This window comes from Oenanthe melanoleuca, chromosome 9, assembly GCF_029582105.1.
Source record: "Oenanthe melanoleuca isolate GR-GAL-2019-014 chromosome 9, OMel1.0, whole genome shotgun sequence".
In the NCBI taxonomy this organism is placed as follows: domain Eukaryota; kingdom Metazoa; phylum Chordata; class Aves; order Passeriformes; family Muscicapidae; genus Oenanthe; species Oenanthe melanoleuca.
The window spans coordinates 22,241,643-22,261,078 of record NC_079343.1 but is presented as its reverse complement, the minus strand read 5'-3'; the positions used below and the strand labels follow the sequence as shown (position 1 = coordinate 22,261,078).

Below are 19,436 nucleotides of genomic sequence, written 5' to 3'. Positions count from 1 at the left end.
TGCCATCATCAGCCTCTACAGCAGGTCAAACACATCCATTTCCAGAGCATTCTGAAAGGAGCTGATCCTGCCCCAGCCTCTGAACCTAGTCCTGAGAGATTCCTGCCCATCCTGGTACCATTCCTTTGAGAGGATGGCTTTCAGCCAGTGACTGCTGCCCAGCCAGCCATTCCTCCTACCCCAGCTGGGCTCAGAGGCCCAACCCCAGCACAGGGTAATGGTGAGGACAAATGAAAGGCTGGAGAGGTGCTTCTGCTTTTCACACACAGAGCAAACAGCAGTTACAGAGCTTGAGGCCCTGCTTCCAGGGAGACCAGCCTCTTTGGACTGGACACCTTCCAGCCCTCAACCCAGCAGTGCCACCAGTCAACCCTTCCAATTCACACAGAAGGAGCACAAACACTTGCATGGACATTCAGAACCAGCCAAATAAGGAGAAGACCCTCCGACCCCCTCATGCTGCAGGTTCAGTTCTGTCAAGGCAAAAACTTGACAGAAGCAGAGACTGGGCAAACAGAAAGGAAAAAAGGCATCTTCCACTGTAATAGCAGGCCCAATTCAACATATGAATTGAAGTTCATGTATAGCTGAAACCAATTACTGATAGAAACGAAACTGTCTAGGAACTGATAGAAACCAAACTATCTAGGAACTGAATGTGTGAGCATGCACACACATTCAAAACCTTTTTCTTCTTCTTGCTAGTTTTTAGCCCTTAAAAAGCCAAGACAAAAACACACTCTGGCACACAGGGTACACGCACTCACTTCTATCGCCTTTAATGGCTTCCCACCAAGAAAACACATCCTCAATTCCAAATGTAATTATTAGCTTCCTAACATTTTTTACAATCCTGTGCTTCTTCTATATTTATCTGTTGGTCCAACAGCAGACAAAGGATTCAAGCACAAATTCCCTCTGCACCAGGATGGAGCTGCTGGCCCTGATGGGGCCCTCCTATGTGTCAGTGCAAAGTAACACGGCACAAGCAAGGGGTTTGGAAACCAATAGGAAGTCAGCAGTTCTGTTCACCAAAGATGGTAATTATTTTGGAAAAGACTACGTACCCTTTTGGCTTTTAATTAGCAGCAAACCAAGTCCACTCAGCTCCTATGAGCAAGAAACTATTAAGGGTTATGGATCCTCAACCAAGGAAAACAAATTTGTACCAGTCCTTCACCCCCAGAATAACTTCTGATTGTCAAGCACAGTTACCAGAGGAATGAATAGCTTTTCCTGCAAGCTCCTCACTCAATTAAACTAATGCAGACAAAAAGGCTGGGCAGCAGCTGCTGGCAGCACGGGCCAGAGTCAGATGCACACACTTGGTGCAGAGAAGGGACTGCAGCAGGTTCAGAGCAATGAGGGACAGGACAAGCCCCCCAGAGTCCCTGTCATCACAGAAGACACCCAAGACTTGCCCTTGAGCTGCTGAACGGCAAAAACTGGTGGGGTCTGTGCCCTAAGGATACTCCAGGAGGTTTTACCCACACATAGGTATTCAGAGCCATCATTCCTATTTCATAGAGACTGATGAGGAAGTGAGTGGGGAAACACCTAAGGAAAGTTCTTGATTTATTAGTAACCCAGAACTATCCTACTGCTTCGCCAAGCACTTCACTTCTTGAAGACTTCTTGAATCACAAACTAGAGAGTACAGAGACAACTCCAGAATAAATCATCACCACTTTCTAGTCCTCAGAGGTGTTTAACCTTGCAACTAAATGTTGACATTTGGGGAAAGAGAGGGAGGCAAGTAAAGGACACAGGCCAACCAGCAGCATCATGACTTCACACATGACCCCCACGGAGGTGGGCACATCAGCACATGGACAAAGGCAGGCAGCAAATAAAATCCCCAGCTCCCTCCTTTCAACTAGATTTTAATAAAGTGGGAGTGTATAAACATACTGCTAAATCCCGTTCTCCCTCACAAACTAAAGGAAGTTTTGTCATTGATGTCAATGGAAGCCCAGCCCAGCCCTCTCACACTGACAGAGCAGCCTGAGGCAATGGCAGCAGGTGCCCTGCTGAGCTGAGCCCACACAGCCACCAACACACACAGCTCCAGTGGGATCTTCTAGCAGGTGTTACTGGAATCCTGGGCATCTCCCTAGCAAAGTGCAATGATATTTAACTTCCTTATGGCCTCTGGAGGCTGCCAAACATCTGTTGGGATTAGCTGGTTCATGTTTGAGGAGTGCACACAAACACTAGCATAAGGAAGGGACTGGCCTATTTATGGATGTGAATGCTGGACCCAAACCCCCACATTGTACTTGCACAAACGGCTGTATCTCCCCTGACACGTTTCTCTGCTTTAGGATGGAGGTGCGAGGTGTCCCCTGTAGCTTACAGCCTACTTCTGGTCGCTGATAACTTCAGTGAGTCATACTGCTCCCCTCCTCCACTTTACCCCATCCAAATGCACAACTGACTTTTGCTGACAGGCTGGGCCAGCACAGCTCTACCAGGAGCCCCCAGATGAGGGTTGCCCTTTGCAGGGGAAAACCACCTTCCCCCAAGCTCCATCCCACGCTCTGGAGTGCTGCAGATCGCACTCACAGCCCACAGACCTCCAGCAGGCTCCCAAACACCCAGCTGCAGCAGATCAGCCACCCAAATTCCTTGTGGCAAGGGACTTTACAAGTTTCATGTTTCTCTTGGGTGTCCCTCCCTCACACAGAGGCCTCCTGTGAGTAAGGGCTGAGGAATGAGACAGTGAGTGTGCACAGCTCAGAAACTGCAGCGATAAACAGCCATGGGAAAGATGAACTCCCCAGGAAGAACAGGAAGAGCTCAAGTAGGTTCCAGATTGAACCATGCCTATTTGTTAAAGGGACATAAGTGGCAATGGCTCACAGTGGCAGAGCCACAGCAGCCATACGTTCCCACGACCCAGAATTGTTTTGCACCAAGTTGCAAGTCCTACATGAACACATTTGCTCTGTCAGAAGCTACTGCTTCCCTTTCCTCCACACATTTCAATACTTATCAGGTCTTTATCTTAGTCACATTCTGCTTTTTACATCCTTTTATCTTTGCTCATAATCAGTCACTATGTTCACAAGTCAATCATTTGGCTCTTCTCTCACCATTCTTCATCTCCCAGGGCAGGAACTCCTCAGATTCAGACATCACTTCATGGGTGCAGCTTGTGCTCTGTGCTTGGGTTCACAGGAGTTTGATGCACACTGACTGCCAGACTCACAACTCTCCTTCAGGCAGCAAAACAAGTGCCAGGCCCAGCCCAAGATGCTACTGGTCAAATTTAGAGATATGGACAACACAAGAAAATGCTGGCTGTGGGATATGGAAACAAAAAGGATGAAAGGAACACAGGAGTATACCAATACCATACCCAGAACTATTCATGTTTTTCATTAGATGGATAGGTCTTGTCTTTCTGGAGATGAAAAACACATGGAATCCCTTTCATTCTACATCTGGTAGAATTTGCACAACTAAATTAGACAAAATATATTGCCATTCTAGCACGTGCCTCTACTAAGGGAGTTGAAACTAAATTAGGTGAGCCAGTGACTTCCTGATAACACAGCTACCTTTGCACATCCAGCTCCACCCATGGAAGTGGGTACACCCTTAATCAGGTATGAATCAAATCACGTGAGACACAAAAAATTTATCAAGAGTTGTTGCAAAAACCCATCAGGTTGCTCGTGCCTCACTGCACCTCCAGGGCCAGGGAACAGCTAACAGGCAGACAGCTGCCCTGAAGCCAACAAAGCTGGAGCAGATCACTTTCACTTGGGCTTCTGGCACTTGACAGCATAACCCAAGCCCTAAAACAGCACTTCAGGTGTGCAAATGAATACAGACTGGAGGCTTGGGCCATGGCATCCAGGAAGCAGAGGAATGTAGATACAGGAGCCCAGAGAGTGATCTGACTCCAGATAGGGTGGGGACAAGCAGCACAGCTGATCATTGGAACACACTGGAGCAATCCTCTCTATCTTATCCCAGGGTAGAGCACAGAAAAGCAATAAACCCAGCAGTGCAGAGGTGAGGTGATATCAAGCCACCTGCCCTGCATTCTCAGGGACATTTGTAGGAGCAGTGCCAATGACACACTGCCTGTAGGCCGTGTGTGCAATTAGGCCATGGAGTAACTAACTTCATCCAGAATGGCTTATAAATGAACACACCCTGCAGGGATCCCTGTGTGTAGTAAGGCAGCAAGCTCTGCTCTTATAGCTCCTTTTCCCATGCTACAATCTAGTCCTTAAAAATTTCTCAGCTAACTTCCCCAGCCTCCAACACCCCAGGTTCACAGTTCTCCCACACAACAGAGCAAAGCACGCTGTGCCAAGCCATGGAAGGAGGCACACAGGCACTCTGTGAGCTGCCATTCTTTCCCCCAGACACTTCAAGGACCTGGGTGAGTGGGGTGCCTTAGAAAGACATGCTCATTTATATTGTTTAAAGTTCACCTGCTGCTCTGGCCACATTCCCAAACCTCAGATGCAGAGGGAGATGCTCAAAAAGGCACCACATGCCAAGAACCCTGTGCTCATTCCTGCAGCAATGCAGTGGTCCAAGGCACCATTCCTAGCTCCCAAATATGCTTCTGCCCCACAGTCCTTTACTGAATGCCACTGTTAAAAGTCTGCACCACTCACAATAGGATCTCCTGCTCTGTATAAGGCTGACTCTTCCCTGCAGTGAGGCTCTGCCTGCTACAGCGGTCACTCGGCATGCTACAGTAGGAAAAAAGCCTGACATCTCCCCAGTAACTTTAACCCTTCTGCACTCCATTTGTCCCTCACACCTTGGGAACAGGTTAGAATTTGTGTACAGGACAGTGCTAAAACACTCACTTATCTTCAGGCACACAAGTAACTGCAGAGTTCAGCTGGATTACTCATACACTTGAATTTCAAACTTACTATGCAGAAGGTTCAGCAAGACCTCCTTAAATGGCAAAGATACAATGCTGTGTTTTCCAAGCTCAGCTCTGTATCCCAAGGAACTCAAAAAATAAATGGATTCTCTGAAAAAGCACCAAAGTGAAACTAAGGAAGGCATGATTCTAATTCTCCACAAAATAGCCTGCAGGATTAGGAGTGATGAAAAAGCTATAAAAGAAGCTTCAACTACCCTGAAAAATGTCAGTCACACTGTACATGATAAACAAGTCACTGAGGAAGTGTTGAGCAGATAATGTGAAGTCATCGTTACTTCTGCTCCCTGAAATGTGTTTTTATACATAAATACCCCCAGGACCTTAACCACCTTTGTGGCTCATTTCTGGACCTCCTCACCACCACATTTCAGTTCCAACAGCACTAAGCTGCTCCAGTCTCCAAATGACAGAGGCAAAGACCAGCCTCCACACTGAGCTAGGCATTATAATACTCATGCAAGGTAAGTACAGGCTTTGCCCCCACTCAAGGATAATGATGACAATGCATAAGAGGCAAGAAATATGGGAGAAAACAAGCATAAGTGAAAGGAATAGTTCAGCGTAATCTCCAGAGTTGAGCAGAAAGGATGTTAACTTTAGTCTGTAATTGCAAACAATTCTTCCCAACCATTTCTTTGCTTTTTTATCAGTTATGACTGCACACTTAAGAGAACAACTGTGGTCTAACTCTTTTTTTACTCCATGATTTCAGTGTCAAGGGTGATGTGAAACAGCTAATTTCATGCCTCTCCAAGCCTCAGTGTCCCATCAGTTAAATGGCTAAAAAGAGCAATTTTCCTTCACATTGGGAAGGCACTACAAAAATAGTTCCTCCAACTTCCAAAGCACTCCAAAGAAAAAGCAAAGAACACTCCAGAAAAGCACAAAAAGAAAATTAAGTCTGCATTCTGTCTCAAGTTTGAACAGTACATGGTAAACAAGACTTGAGGCCACATAGTGCAGAAAGAGAAAAGCAACTGAAAGATGGTCATTAAGTATCACCTTCCACTCTGGACACAAAGAGTAGGTGCTCTGGCAATTAAGTGGCTATATCATAATACCTGCTTGCAGGGGAGGCTGAAATTAAGCTTTGAATGACCTTCATTCTGGCATTTCATAGCTTTGGAGCGCTTGGACTTTGCAACTTTAACACCATTCTTTTAACAAAGTTAACAGCATGCAATTAACAATAGATTTGCCACGTGGCTGCCATAATCACTATCCATTTTTTTGGGCTATCCAGATTATAGGCTTGTCTTGGCCACACTAATACCACCTTCAGGTATCTCTCAAGATTTGCTCAAACCCACGATAAGCAAATCAAGTCTCTATCTCAAACAACAAAGTGTGTTAAATCCAAGCCAGCCAATATCCTTCAGCAAAAAGCTGGAACAGGAACTTCACTGACACCCAGGCTAGTGAGGCAATGATGATGCAGCAGCTGGAGCTACAAACACTTATCAGCTGCTAATTCAATCACTCTCCCAACCCAGCCTCTGCTGCCTGCACTATCTGGGAGACTCCTTGATTTCATTCATGCCTCACTAAGTGGAGTAATTCAAATCTGTTAAGGTGAGGTAATAAACTGCTGCAACAGAGAGCTCCTTAGGGTACGTGCACACAGCACGTTGAAAATGCACATGCACGTTACTGACACAGAAACCTCCCCAGCTGGGGTACAACCACCACAGCCACTGCAGCAGGACCACCCACAAATCACCTGTAACAGCACCCCAACACTCTCCATCCGAAAAGCAAACCTCACCAACCTGGATTCCATGCAGCAGCCACACCAGTGAAAAAGCCCTACAGGACATACTCAAATATAAAAGCAAAATTAAAGGTAAGGTTTGAAGCTGGACATTTCTACCCCACCATGCAGTGCAACCCTACCCACCCCATGGGGCTCCAGAGATCCTTTTTCAAGGCCTGTGGGACAACCTGTCAATTCAATCTCCTCTATCCCACCTGCCTTTGCCCAGCTGTCTGGGCTGGTCTCACAATTGAGCAGCTGGGTCCCGGTTCCTCGGCACTATTCCAGCCCCCAGCCCCATGCGAGAAGAGATCAGGTGCAGAGGGAGAATAGAAGATGACTGCAGCTTCCCACAATGAGATCAAGTGGCCATAAAAAAAAATAAATAAATAAAGGAGAGGGTAGTTAAAAAATGATGCATAAACAAGACCTGACTGTACAATTGAGAGCTAACAGGGCAGTTTACTAAATGTTAATTAAATCCTTAGTGCCTGTTACTCCAGTCATGGAGATCAACTTATTTTTAAATTAAATAAGCAGTAAATGCTTAGATGAACTTCTATTAAATTTCACCCAGTGAGTGAAGTATGTGGGCCTTTTAATAGACATTAAACAAGATAGTTATGGCAAGTTAGCTGATACTTTATTACCTAAAGATAATGGCCATATTAAATCTCAACTAACTATTCCACTGGCAGCACAATCATCCAAGATTTGGCGGAAGATTTCCTGCCTTGAAGCATCACTGTGCATCAGGAGCAGGGGGAGGAAAGCAGCCAAGAACTGAATGGCACCCACTTAGAGGATGCTCATGTGCATAAACTCTCTTAGATCCCAGCCACATCTGCAAACCTCAAAGAGGGCTGATGGGCTATTACATAGCAACAAAACTAGCATAAGCCAGAGACCCTCATGCATCACTCCCTGCCCCAAACCAACCTAAGTAATGTATGCATTTGCTGAGGAATCACAGTATCTCAAGGTTTCCTTGTGCCATCAAGGGCAATAGAAAACATCCTAACAGCCTGCAACACTCAAAAGCTTATAACTTTGTCTAAGAAAAGGTTATCAGCAGCCCACAACTCCACCGATGTTTGTTTTCCTTCCCTGAGCATATTGTGATAGTTTGGGAGTTCTTCTGACTCACACATGTGTGTCACTGTCACCCACAGATCCCAACAACAGATACTGACAGTCTAAAATGACAGAGACTTGCTGACAATGACTTTAAAATGATCATTTTCATGCCAGCTCTTACAGTTGCTCAGAACCTGATCGAAACCAGCTCTTGGAGATCAAAACAGAATCTTCACTGAGATGTCTCTAGTGATAACCTTAATTGCAACGATTCAATGTGGATAACGGGTTTTAGGTTTTTTTTCATGTTTGGACTGGAAAACATCACCAGCCCTACATGGCCTGCTATGCCTAGGAGCATGATGAATGAAAAGAACCAGCCCTGCTAAAGTCTGCTTCTCAGGCAGGCATAGGCTCTCAAAAGCTTTAATGTTTTGTGGGGTTTTTTCTGGTCTGTGGTTTTCGGTTTGATTTGTTGTTTTGTTTTCTCTGTTTGTTTCTGTTTTGCAAAACAAAGAGCTTCCTAAATCAGAAAGAAGAAAACACTGAGTTCTTCAAACTTTACTGATGCTCTCCTCCAGCACCCTAATACACACATGGACACCAAACACAAGATCTTCCCTCCAATTCCTCCTCTGGAACCCTTGTTTGTAAAGTTATTTCAAGCATTTTCCTATGTATAAGCCACGCTCTTTAAAGGCATTGTTCCTTGTGAATCTGTGCATCACATAACCCACATTCTTTCATAAGTTATGGTTTCCATCTCCTTTGCTCCTTCCTCCTCTGTTCTGGCTGCAATTGCAGTAATCTCTCTAGCTTTTCACAGAATTATGCAGCTACAAGAGTGAGAGCAAAGGCAGATGAGGAAGCTACTGGGGTGAAAAGACTGGCTGTGGAGGACCTTGTCTTGCAGACAGGAGCATCACTGATGTACTCACATGTGCACACAGAAAACACAGATGATGAATCACAGACTTCTGCTGGATCACATGGACTTCATATTCCCCTTACCTCCCCAAAAGTTTCGCCCCATCAAAAACAAAGTACCTAAAAAGCACACACATACCTAAAGAGTCATAGAATGTACTATGATTTAGAAGGGGCCTACTCTTGCCCAGTGTATATTTTTTCATCATCCTGATGCCATCTTTAAAACATCTCCATGCATTCACAAAGACTAAGCTCCACCTTAGCAGGGCTGCCATAGAGCACACCAAAGCCTGGACAAGCCATTAAAGGTGAAACCCAGGAGCTGGGGCCAGCCAGGGCAGAGTGTACAAGTGTTTCTCAAAGCCATGTCAGGGAGAGAAGAGCTCAGAAGGAAAAAGGCAGAGCTGTGTAGGTCAGCCTTTCAGAAGCCTGAGGAGCAACAAAATGAGGATGTCTTGTTCAGACAACCATGATGGGTAGAACAATAGAGAAACCACTGCGGGCACCCTGAGACTATTTGTTTCCACAGACACACAGAAACTATGTTCTTGGAACAATTTGTCATCCACCCAAGCTACTGCTTTTCTCTATCTCTGTCTATCTAGTGTGAGCCAGAGACACCTCATGGAAACCTACATGAAACTGTTTCTTCTTTCCAATTAGATGTTTAATGGTACAATGGGCACCACCACGGGCTGGTGCAACTCTGAATGTACCTGACACTCGTACAGTCATCCCATCTTCTTTTCAGACTTGGCTAAACTCTTGTTCTCAGCAACATTCTGCATGATAAATGCCACAATTGCATACACTGAAAAGCACTTAACTTTCTTCGTTTTGAATCCACCACTTTCACCTTGGTTTTCACTTGTACAAAGGAACAGACATCCCTTTTCCACTCACCATTTCTCTGACACCTTCCTAACATGTGTCCTGTTAATAGGAGTGATCTCATACTGCTGGTAAAACTCCCTCAGGTTATTCAGCTCCCAACCATTCTTACTATCTCTCTCCAAAACTGCATACATGAAGTTTGGCTGATCACAAGGGTATTACTTAAATTTTATAATAAAGCGGATGGACACAAGCAGTGATTTTAATAAACAAGGCAACAGCCAGGCTTCAAAATGGAATGGTGTCTTCACTCTGAGCATGAACCTCCACACCATAATTTTTACTAGGAGTTATAATTAAAAATACATACTGATGATAATATATGATAAAAAGCACTCCAGCCTCAGCAAGACTACAGCCTAGACTATTAGATACCTTGCAAAACTCATTAGTCCAGGTCTGGAGCTTCATCCCTGAACAGCCTAGAGAAACAAGTGCTTTAGCAAGGGATAAATACCAGAATCTGCCATTACATTGCTTGAAAATTTCAATTACACTGCACCACTTCCTTATTGCGCCCATTACCTCACTAACCCAGCACAGCTGAAGGTGTTTCTCAGAGGAATGCAACTTGGAAATATAATGTGCCCTGCAAATTTCCAGGAGACAAAACAGGTAAAATAACGATGATTCCCAAGATCCAAAAATCACTTCTGACCTGCCAGTCTAAAGCCAGGCTTTTGCCAGTTTTTCCTGGTTTCACAACAGCACATTGCAGACATCATTCAATACTTTTATCCCCTAAAGCTGGGTGACTCTGCACCAAACACAAATAAGAGAAAGGACTCACAGAGCTGGAACCCACACTGACATGGGCATGCCCACCAGCATCCTGCCCTGACATTCAGGCTGATCTCCAAACATGTTCCAAAGGTAAAAATCTCACCTCTGTGTGACAGGAATTGGAGATTCTCTCCCAGGTCAACACCAGCATCTCTGCCCTGCCACACCAGACAATCAGAGCTGGGAAGACAGACACAGCTGTACAGTGAGAAAATCAGTAATTCTCACTGACCCAGGCACCATGGAGACTGAATATCAGTAATTCAGAGCAGCTCGGGGCTGCACCTACAGAAGCTTTAATGAGACAGCTTTAGCTTCACTTTCCTGGACATGTCCTTCATTTCCACACAGGAGTTTACCCAGGCAGCACACAAGGGCTGCATGCCACCAACCAGGACTGCTGGCAACACGGGACCCACACAGCCAAAATGCCACAACCACACAACACACAGGGTGGGAGAGACTTTTGGGAAGCAGGTCTCCTACTCACTACACAGCAGCTCTCCACAGGACCATTACTGATGGCAACTTACTGCTATGCTGGACCCAGGTGTCCCTGATCTGGAAGTTTTACCCAGCCTATATAAACTGAGCCAGGTGGAAAAAGAAAACCTGAATAAAACAATTAAAGGAAAAAACCATCTGTGAAACAAGGGCAACAGGCCTGAAGGGCCCATTAGCAGCACCTGCATCATAACACAATTAATGGCAGGATTTGACAGGCAGGGTAGGGGCTTGTTGACAGGTGGCTCTGTGGCCACCACCCACACCATGACCTGCTGATGGCCCATCCCGCAGGAAAAAACCCTCCAACAAAGGCTAAACAATTGAAATAGGGGAATAACAGAGCTAATAAATTTAGGAGCAATCAGGTTTAAGGTCATGGGGTGGGCAGGGGGAGACAGGCAGAGAGAAGTTTTCAACAATAAATCTTTATCCACAGACACACATATTTCCCAAGGGAAATCCCAGAGTATTATTTAGCCTTGTGTGGGCCAGTCCTGCTTCAGCAAGGGTGGGGATAATTAGAACGTCCCCCACATCCCTAAACTGTGCTGCTGCTGCACAGCAGGCTAAGCTACACACAGGACAGCAGCCAACATTTTTCAGCAAGAACACAGCCACGTTATTAACACAGAGATGAAATGCTGTGTCCTCTTCTCCAGTTCTGCATGTTCCCATACTTTCCTAATATCCCATCTCTCTAATGATTTGGTGAGCCAGCAGCTGCTGTATAACCCAGTTCCCAGGCACTCCCCACTCTCTCAGATTTTGCCCCAGAAATCATTCCTGGAATGCATAAGCACAAACTCTACAGGTAAATAAGGTCATGGAAACAAAGAAGTCCTGGAATGTGTCCAAAAACACTTGTGTTCTGTGTGAGACCTTCTTTTTGCATGGGTCAAAACCCCTTTGTGCAGAGGGACCAAGGTGTTGCAGATGTTCAGGGGACACATCAGCAGGCTCCTGCAAGCTCTTTACACTGTTGTGTATCAACTGCCCAGCAAAAGAGAAGGAAACAGACAAGAAGCTAACAAGAACAACACCACTGAGCTAAAAAGTCAATTTCTACAGGTGTGGGAAAAAAAGAAACAAACAAAAGTAATCAAAACAAAGCAGGAGAATCCAAGTCTGGTTTGCTTCAGTTTGTTTCAAGCTGCACCTCGAGGTACAGGCGGCAGAGCAATTAGGCAGGAGTTGCCTGATCATCACCTCCTGGAGAGCACTGCCGGCTTCCGAGCACAGCCCCGGGGCGCGGGGAGCGCTCCCGAGCAATGGCAGGGTACAGTCTGCCTCTTCAACCGAGGAGAGCAGGAAAGGGGAGGGCAAAAAAGAACTTCATACTAAAAAAAAAAAAAAAAAAATCCGTGGATGACGTCAGGGTGTGGGAAAGTTTTCCGTCCTTACCTGGTGGGGAAGGCAGGGCCTCCCCCGGCATATAAAGAGCTGCCGGAGCTTTACTCAACTTATTATTTACTACCAGCCGCGGCCGGGGGTCGGCGGGCGGCGGGGCGGGGCTGGGGCAGCCCCAGCCCGGGCCAGGTGCACCTGCGGCACCGGCCCGCCCGGCCCGGCAGCCCCGGCCGGGAGCCGAGCAGCGGGGCGGCCCGAGCCGGGGGAAGCGGCCCCAGCCCGGCCGGCGCTGCCCCCGGCCCGCGGCCGAGCCCTCAGCGCACCGCGCCGGCCCCTGCGGCGGCCGCGGCGCCCCGCGCGGAGGGAGGAGCCAGGGCGGCCCCCCCGGGCGGCCGGCAGCGCTCCCCGCCCCGGCCGGGGGCTCCAGCTGTGGCACAGCTGCCTCGGCGGGCGGACGGGGGTGGGGGGGGGGAGGAAGGGGGCAAGTTATTATCTGCAACAATACCTCGGGGGAGGAGGCAGCGGAGGCGAGCGCGGCGGCGGCGGCGGGAGGAGGCGGCGGGGGGCGGGCCGGGGGCGGCACCGGGACCGCCCCGCACCCGCTCCGCCCGGCCCCGGCCCCGCCGCCGGCCCCTTCCTTCCGCCGGCGGCCCCTGCCCCGCGGCGTGCCCGGCCGGCCCCTCCCGCGCTCCAGCGCGGTGCCCCCGGCCGCCGCCGCGTCCCCCGGGCCGGCTCTCCCGCGCTCCGCCCCGCACACCCATCCCTCCGTCCGTCCCTCCCTCCGGTCCGGCCGCGGCGCTCCCGCCTCCCGCATCCCTCCGCGCCCCCCCGGCCCTTACCTCCCCCGGGCGCAGGGAGGGGCGGCCCGCGGCCCCGAGCGCGGCGGGACGGCCCCGAAACAAAAAGCGAAAGCGGCGGCCGCTGCCTCCCGCTCTGCCGCGCTCTGCCCGCGGCTGACGTCAAGGGCCCAAATTCCTGCCTTTCCCTGCAGGCAGATTTGTCCATGTAAGGGCTGGGGCCGGGGCCGGGGCCGGGACGGGACGGGACGGGAGGGGGCTGCGCTCCGGCTGGGGGGCGGCGGCGGCGGCTCCCGGTACCGGGAACGGGGCTGGAGGCTGCGAGCATCACCTTCCTGCATCCCGGAGCCAGGGGAGCCGTCCGCACAGAAATGCACCCTGTGCCTTGCACATCCCACTTTTCACAGGGAAGTTTTGTCCAGGAGTGCTTTTGATTCTTTGGGTGCTTCTCCAACCGACTTTTAATCTGTGGTTGCCCAGCTGGGGCAAAGAACAAGGTGAGGGGAGGTGAAAGGTGCAGGGAGTTCCAAAGGAGCTGCCTGTTCATAGATTCAAAACTAGACTTGTCACGAATACTGAGGAGAGGGGGAAGGGAAACTATTTTCTGATTGCTTTCTGTTTGATTGTTTTGTGGCTATCTCTAAGGAGTGCAATTAAAATAAATTGGGATGTTGAGTGTGATTGTTTTTATAATGGAATGTTGCCCTTTAAGTAGCTGTTCGGTATCTGCATCTGCCCTGAAGAGAACGGGAAGACAGAAGGGTTACATTGTGTTCAGGCTGTGGAGGGGAGCGTTGCCAAGCCTTACTCATTTGGAAAGAAATTTCTGGGTGAGTTTGTAGGCACTTCAAAATGTATTTCATTTTTAAAATAAAGGGCGCTGGTGTGTGCTTTCAGAAGATGTTTACATCTTATCCCATTACCAGCTTTAATGTCCACAGTCAGTGCTTGAAAGCCCCAGGAGGGCAAGACTGCTTGTTTGGACACAAAAAAAAAGGACAGTAAGTGCCTAAAGGACTTAAGCTGTAGCAGAGACTGGTGATTCAGCCTCTCTCCACCTTCCCTGGCTGCCAAAACCAGTATACTTCCCAATCAGAGACCCCAAGAGATTTCACCCCACCCTGGCAGACTCCTCAGAAGGGAAAGCATGGCATTTCCCAAATTTAGTCCTCAGTGCAAACCCCCATCTAGGGTTGATTTGGTGTCCCACACTGGCCCTGTGTACCAGGGGTGCTAAATTCCCTCCAGGAACAGAGGCCAGGGCCAGGTTGTCTTCTTAGAAGCACTAAATCTGCAGCTAAATCTGTGTGAGCAGTCATGGCTGCAGGTGTTTTCTAAGCATTAGGACATGACTAGAAATACCCCAGCCTTGTCCTAGGCACCTACCTGGTGTTCAAACCCTGCTGGGATCCTACACCAAAGCTGAATGGTGCATGAATCACCAGGGCCCCGTGCTGGAGGTATTACCTAGAGAGCCAGCAGTGCTCTGTGAACGTGGCCTCTTGTGAAAGACAGGGCAAGGCTGATTTCCAGATGGAAGAGACTAGCACCAGCTGAGTGCTGAGCAGCCAAAGCCTTTGCCTGAGGCCCTGTAAACCCAGGTTCAGTTGCCTCCTGCAGAACCTACAGTTCACCTGTCTCCCAGCTGAGTGCTGGGCTGCAAGGTCGTGCTCCTGCACTGCGCCCTAAGCACAACTCACAAGGGGATTTTCTTCCAGCAGGAGCAGTGGTCATCACCAGGGGTTTCCTGGCACCCATGTCTGTCAGCCTCAGCGTGGTGGAGCTCTTGATGGCAGATGTACACAGGAACTGTTGCCTGTTTTGGTTTTTTCTCTTCAAGTTTTCTTGCAGAGCTGCAACAGCCCTTGTGTTGTGTCAGCTGGTATCTAGGGGAAGTATATGAACACTAAAAAAACCCCTTTGGCCCAAGATGAGAGACAAGTGTTCTCCATTTAGTATTTCAGACAAGACCAGTGGTAAAATATTTTCCTGGTCCCATATCCAACAATTATTGCTTCTTTATCCATCAAGCTTATGAAATTTTCCAGTGCTGTTAACAGAAGATAGAATACTGTGCCCATCCATAGCAGCCTACTTTAAATGATTCCCAAAAGTTTTAAGCTTTGAGCCTCCAGAGTTTGAGATAGTAACTACTACTACCTCCATTTTGCTGGTAGATGAACTGTGACTAATCCTCTGCAGCACAGCAGCAGAAGTTTGATTTGCAGCCCATTACCCTTGTAACGTGCTGCCCAGAATGGTCACTGCCTTGTCAAACACAGCATCAATTTTCTGAGGTTTTTTTTCAGTTTCCTATCATGACCAATATCATACACTTCGGAATTGAAAGCAGAAAATTCAAGGTGTTGAGCCTGGCTGTGAAAATCTGCTCTTTGCCTGGAAAGAATCAAAAATACTGGCAAACATACAATCATTCCTTTGGTAATATCTACCGTACCATAGCAGCAAAATGAATTAAACAGCAAAAGACTGAAATGCCTGACATTGCATAGGCCAGTCAGAAGGCAGGAATACAGGAGTCAGCTGGGCCAGTATTAATTCAAGGAAATTAAGTTTTTTAGTGTTTAAGGTGCATGACTAGGAGACTGGAAACTTGGCTCCTGCTCCTATTTTCCCTGTACTGTGTGACTTTAGAACAGTCAGTTCATCTTCACATGTCTGGAGGAGCCCTTAGAAACCCACAGCACAAGGTTTAGAACAGGGACTGACACACCATGACCTCCTATAAGACCCCATTCTGTGCAAAGTTTCCAGAAGGCAGCAAGTGAAACCTTGCTTTTCAAAGTTTATGTCTCTCCTTTTCAGTGAGATCTCATATGCAAAAAATCACAAAACAAAAAACTCAGGATGGGAAAAGCCCTTAGGAAGCCACGGTAATTCCACCTCTCAGGCCATAGAGCAGGAGCAGCACTGCCTAAACTGTGCCTGACAGGGGTTCACCTACCCTGCTCATAAGAATATTTAGAGGATCCAATCCAGAGCTTCACAGTTGCATATGTTTACTTTATTTCTAACCCAAGTCACTTTTCTGCAAGTCAGCTCTTAATCAGATGAAGTTGTGGGGAACTGACATATTCCCTCACTAGCAACAATTCCAGAACAACAGGAAAGTCTCCCACCTGGTGAACTAATTCTTCTGTGGGTGAAAGCCAAAGAGGCTGGAAAACACACTAAGCATGTGTTTTTGGGAGAGCTGCCACCTAATTTACAGACAAAGATCAGATGCAATTAGTGTTAGATCAACGGGAGCCTCCTCTGCCCCAAACCACAGCACTTTTCACCCGCCTCGCCAGGAGGACGCCAGTTTCCACCAAGACATGCAGTGTCAACCTTGACCATTCAGTCTCCAAAGGGTATCCTTGGAAGCACATGCAAAACCTGAGCTCACAGCAACAGCATTCCTGTGGCACTGGGAAGGAATGAGGAAACACCAGCATGGATACTAGGCAGACAGGAGGGAAAAGACTCATCTTGCAAGTCTGAATTAATTTCCAGCCAGGGTGCTTGTTTCTGATTGAGAGATACACGAGTGTGCTGCTTGGTAGAAGGAATCTAGAAACGGCAGTGGGGCCAAGCTTTGTCATTCTCCACTTTGCAGGTATGTTTGCACCCAGACAGGAATGCAAGGCACGGTACTGAGCAGGCTTCAGTGAGTCACAGAGCTCTGACAGCAACTGAGGCTGGGCCAAAACCCCAAGGGAATCTTCACTGATGAGAAATACAATTGCCAACAAACTCCTCAGTTTTCTGAGAGTGTATCAGAGATAGTGACCATTATCCAGCCCTCCATCTCTGTGCACATCCTGGACTTGCAAGTGCTTCACAAGATGCTCAGTTTTACATGGCCATCAGTCCTGTCTAATTCCAGGTCATTTCACTGTTGGCCATGGTGAGTTTGGGCTAGCTCAGGGAAGTACAAACCTTCCTGCAAACATTTTAGGCTCTGCTCCCTGCTCTGCTCCATCTACAGTCTAAGACTAGCTGCCTGTGCCTCAGGAATGGTAAAGTTTTGTAAAACTGCTATATTCCAATGCTGAGAAGTACAGTTGAGCAATGTGCTACTGTTGCATTTTAAGGACATGCTTAAATCCAATTTGAGCCCAGGGAGATTTTAGCTTAGGTTTAAGCGTTCCATTGAACAGTGTGGATTTAAGGATTGAAGTGTTTTGCCAGACTGTGTCTTTGGTTAATGAGGAAGGAGACTTGCTAGTGCCTAGAAGAAATAACTGCCTGAAGCATTTTGGCACATCCAAACCATTACTAGCACTACTCCTTATTTTAAAATGAACTTTGATGAAATTAATGCAAAGAATTGGTAAAGAAGTTGATAATTTCATTAACAATCCTCACTCTCTCTCTGGGTCTCAGTTTTGCGGGGAGAAAAAAGCTAGCTTCTAGTATCTTATCAGGATGACGTGCAATAATTAAAGCAGTAGTCACTAGACTTTGTATTTTATACCATCTGGTATCTTGCACAGTATCTCACTAATGGTAAATGTCTCATGTCCAGATTTGAGCATAGATATCATGAGTGCTTTGCTTTACAGGAAGAGAAACAGTTAAATACTTCATAGAGCCTACACTGAATAAACAAAGTACCCCAGTCTTAAAAGAAGTGTTTGTGGTAACAAAATATTGTGGGGGACATTTTTGCATGGGCTCTGACCTCCCTGTTGAGAATCAAAGTGAAAATATTGAATGTACTAAGCAGATGTCTTCTCCTAGTGACAGCAAGATGAGCAAAGACAGCTGGTTAGAACAACAACAACAACAAAAACACATCATCATTCCTGCTTTGGCTCCAAAAAATCTTGGACTTGTTGTCATGGAAGAAAGCTATATATGTAAGAAGCCAAGAAAGAGACAAATATTATTGAATCTGGTAGCATTTTAGTGAATGTGCTGGAAATAACTTAAGTAGGAAGAAAAACTGGATGCACTCCATTGTTTATTAAAAGAATGCCTCTTCTTATTTCCACAGGGACCTATAGCCCATATAGACTTTAACACATTTGCAAGACACATATTTTAAATATGTTTCTTCATTCGTCAATCTTAAGGCCTCTTCTAGAGTAAATAGAGTTACAGTGCACAGAAATTTATACAGCCATGAAAATATCTCTGCAAGCTAAAAATGCCAACTGTGGATTTTGTCTATAACTCCTTCAATCAGGGAACATGGGTGCATTACAGAGACACCTAGAGAGATCTTAAATATTGGGAAGGGAGAAGATGAGAAAATTAGACTTCTTTGGTGAAACACAGGATAAATAATTCGCAATAATAAAAGCCTAAAAAATAAAAAGGAAACCAAAATTAAAATATGAAGAACTATTCCATATGAAAATCAGTCTGAGCTGCATTGAACAACAGATTCAAGAGGAGTTTTTTGGCAAGACTGCAAAATAAGCCAGTGACCCTATGGCCTCCCTGCTCAGAGGTAGCACATTCTCCCTTGATAGTTTTCATCTGAACAAAACTTGATTTCTGTGCTTGACCCCTGGACATTTCCATTTCCCTTTCTGAGCGTTTGGGCAGACTTGAGCAATGAACAGGATTGATGAGAAGAGTTTCAGAAATCAAGAGCTCTGCAGTTGGTAATGGCAAAGACAAGTAACTTGAGGTGGATGTTCCCAGAGGAGCAGGTAGCCCAGATCCCACAGTGCCATCAGACAGTGCCTAATGCCACAACAAAGCTCTGGATTCACTGGCTCAGATGTCCTCCATGGAGTGCCTCAAAACACCTATCTGTCACCTACAGAGGTCCTAAATGACTTAAAGCCCTGAAGAAGCAAGAGGTTAATTTGGTTTATACTGAAGATATATACAAAGAAAATTATGTAAAGAAAAGTATTTACTTTGGAAAACCACTGCCTTGAGAATTGAGAGCTGTGACCAATCTGACACGCCAGCTTGTAAACAGAGGACAATGAAGTCAAAAGGAGAGGACATGGCTGCTGGGTCTCCAGTTTTTGGCTGCCAGCTTTGCTCTTTCTCCACCAGGCAATGAGGCAGTAATAGTTTTCAACAGCAAATTGTTTTATTTACATAATTTTCTATACAGAAAACCAGAGTTAAGTATGTGGGTCGGCAACAGAACAGATGTGGGACTTGGGGAAAGTTGCAGCTTGAGCTGAGCTGGAAAAGCTTCCACCATTTGCCAATATCTTGGAGAGTCTGGAAGCTTTCCCATCTCCACTGTGACAAAAACAGGACTTCTCAACATTTTGGAGGACTTTCTCCCTTGTAACAGAGGACAAAAAGCATGCATTGAAAAACAAATCACAATGCCAGAAGTAACTGAGAATCAGTTTTGCCTGTTTTAACTCCCCATCTTGCCAGCCTCAGCTCCAAGACCTGACCTACAGACTCCCAGCCAGCCCAGGAATGACCACACCACCAC

General features: G+C 47.0%; 1 protein-coding gene across 3 annotated transcripts in view; it reads right to left on the bottom strand.

Annotated features, from left to right (window-relative positions):
- The window catches only part of LPP (LIM domain containing preferred translocation partner in lipoma), a 327,230-nt gene extending 314,060 nt beyond the window's left edge, over positions 1-13,170 (bottom strand). Inside the window, exon 1 of one of the 3 annotated variants that reach the window (XM_056498467.1) lies at positions 13,055-13,170. The gene's annotated coding sequence lies outside the window, so the exon portion shown is untranslated. Of the gene's footprint in view, positions 1-12,720; positions 12,809-13,054 lie in introns of those variants that run through there. The other 2 variants (XM_056498470.1, XM_056498468.1) reach the window with 2 other exon arrangements.
- Positions 13,171-19,436: the final 6,266 nt, after the last annotated feature.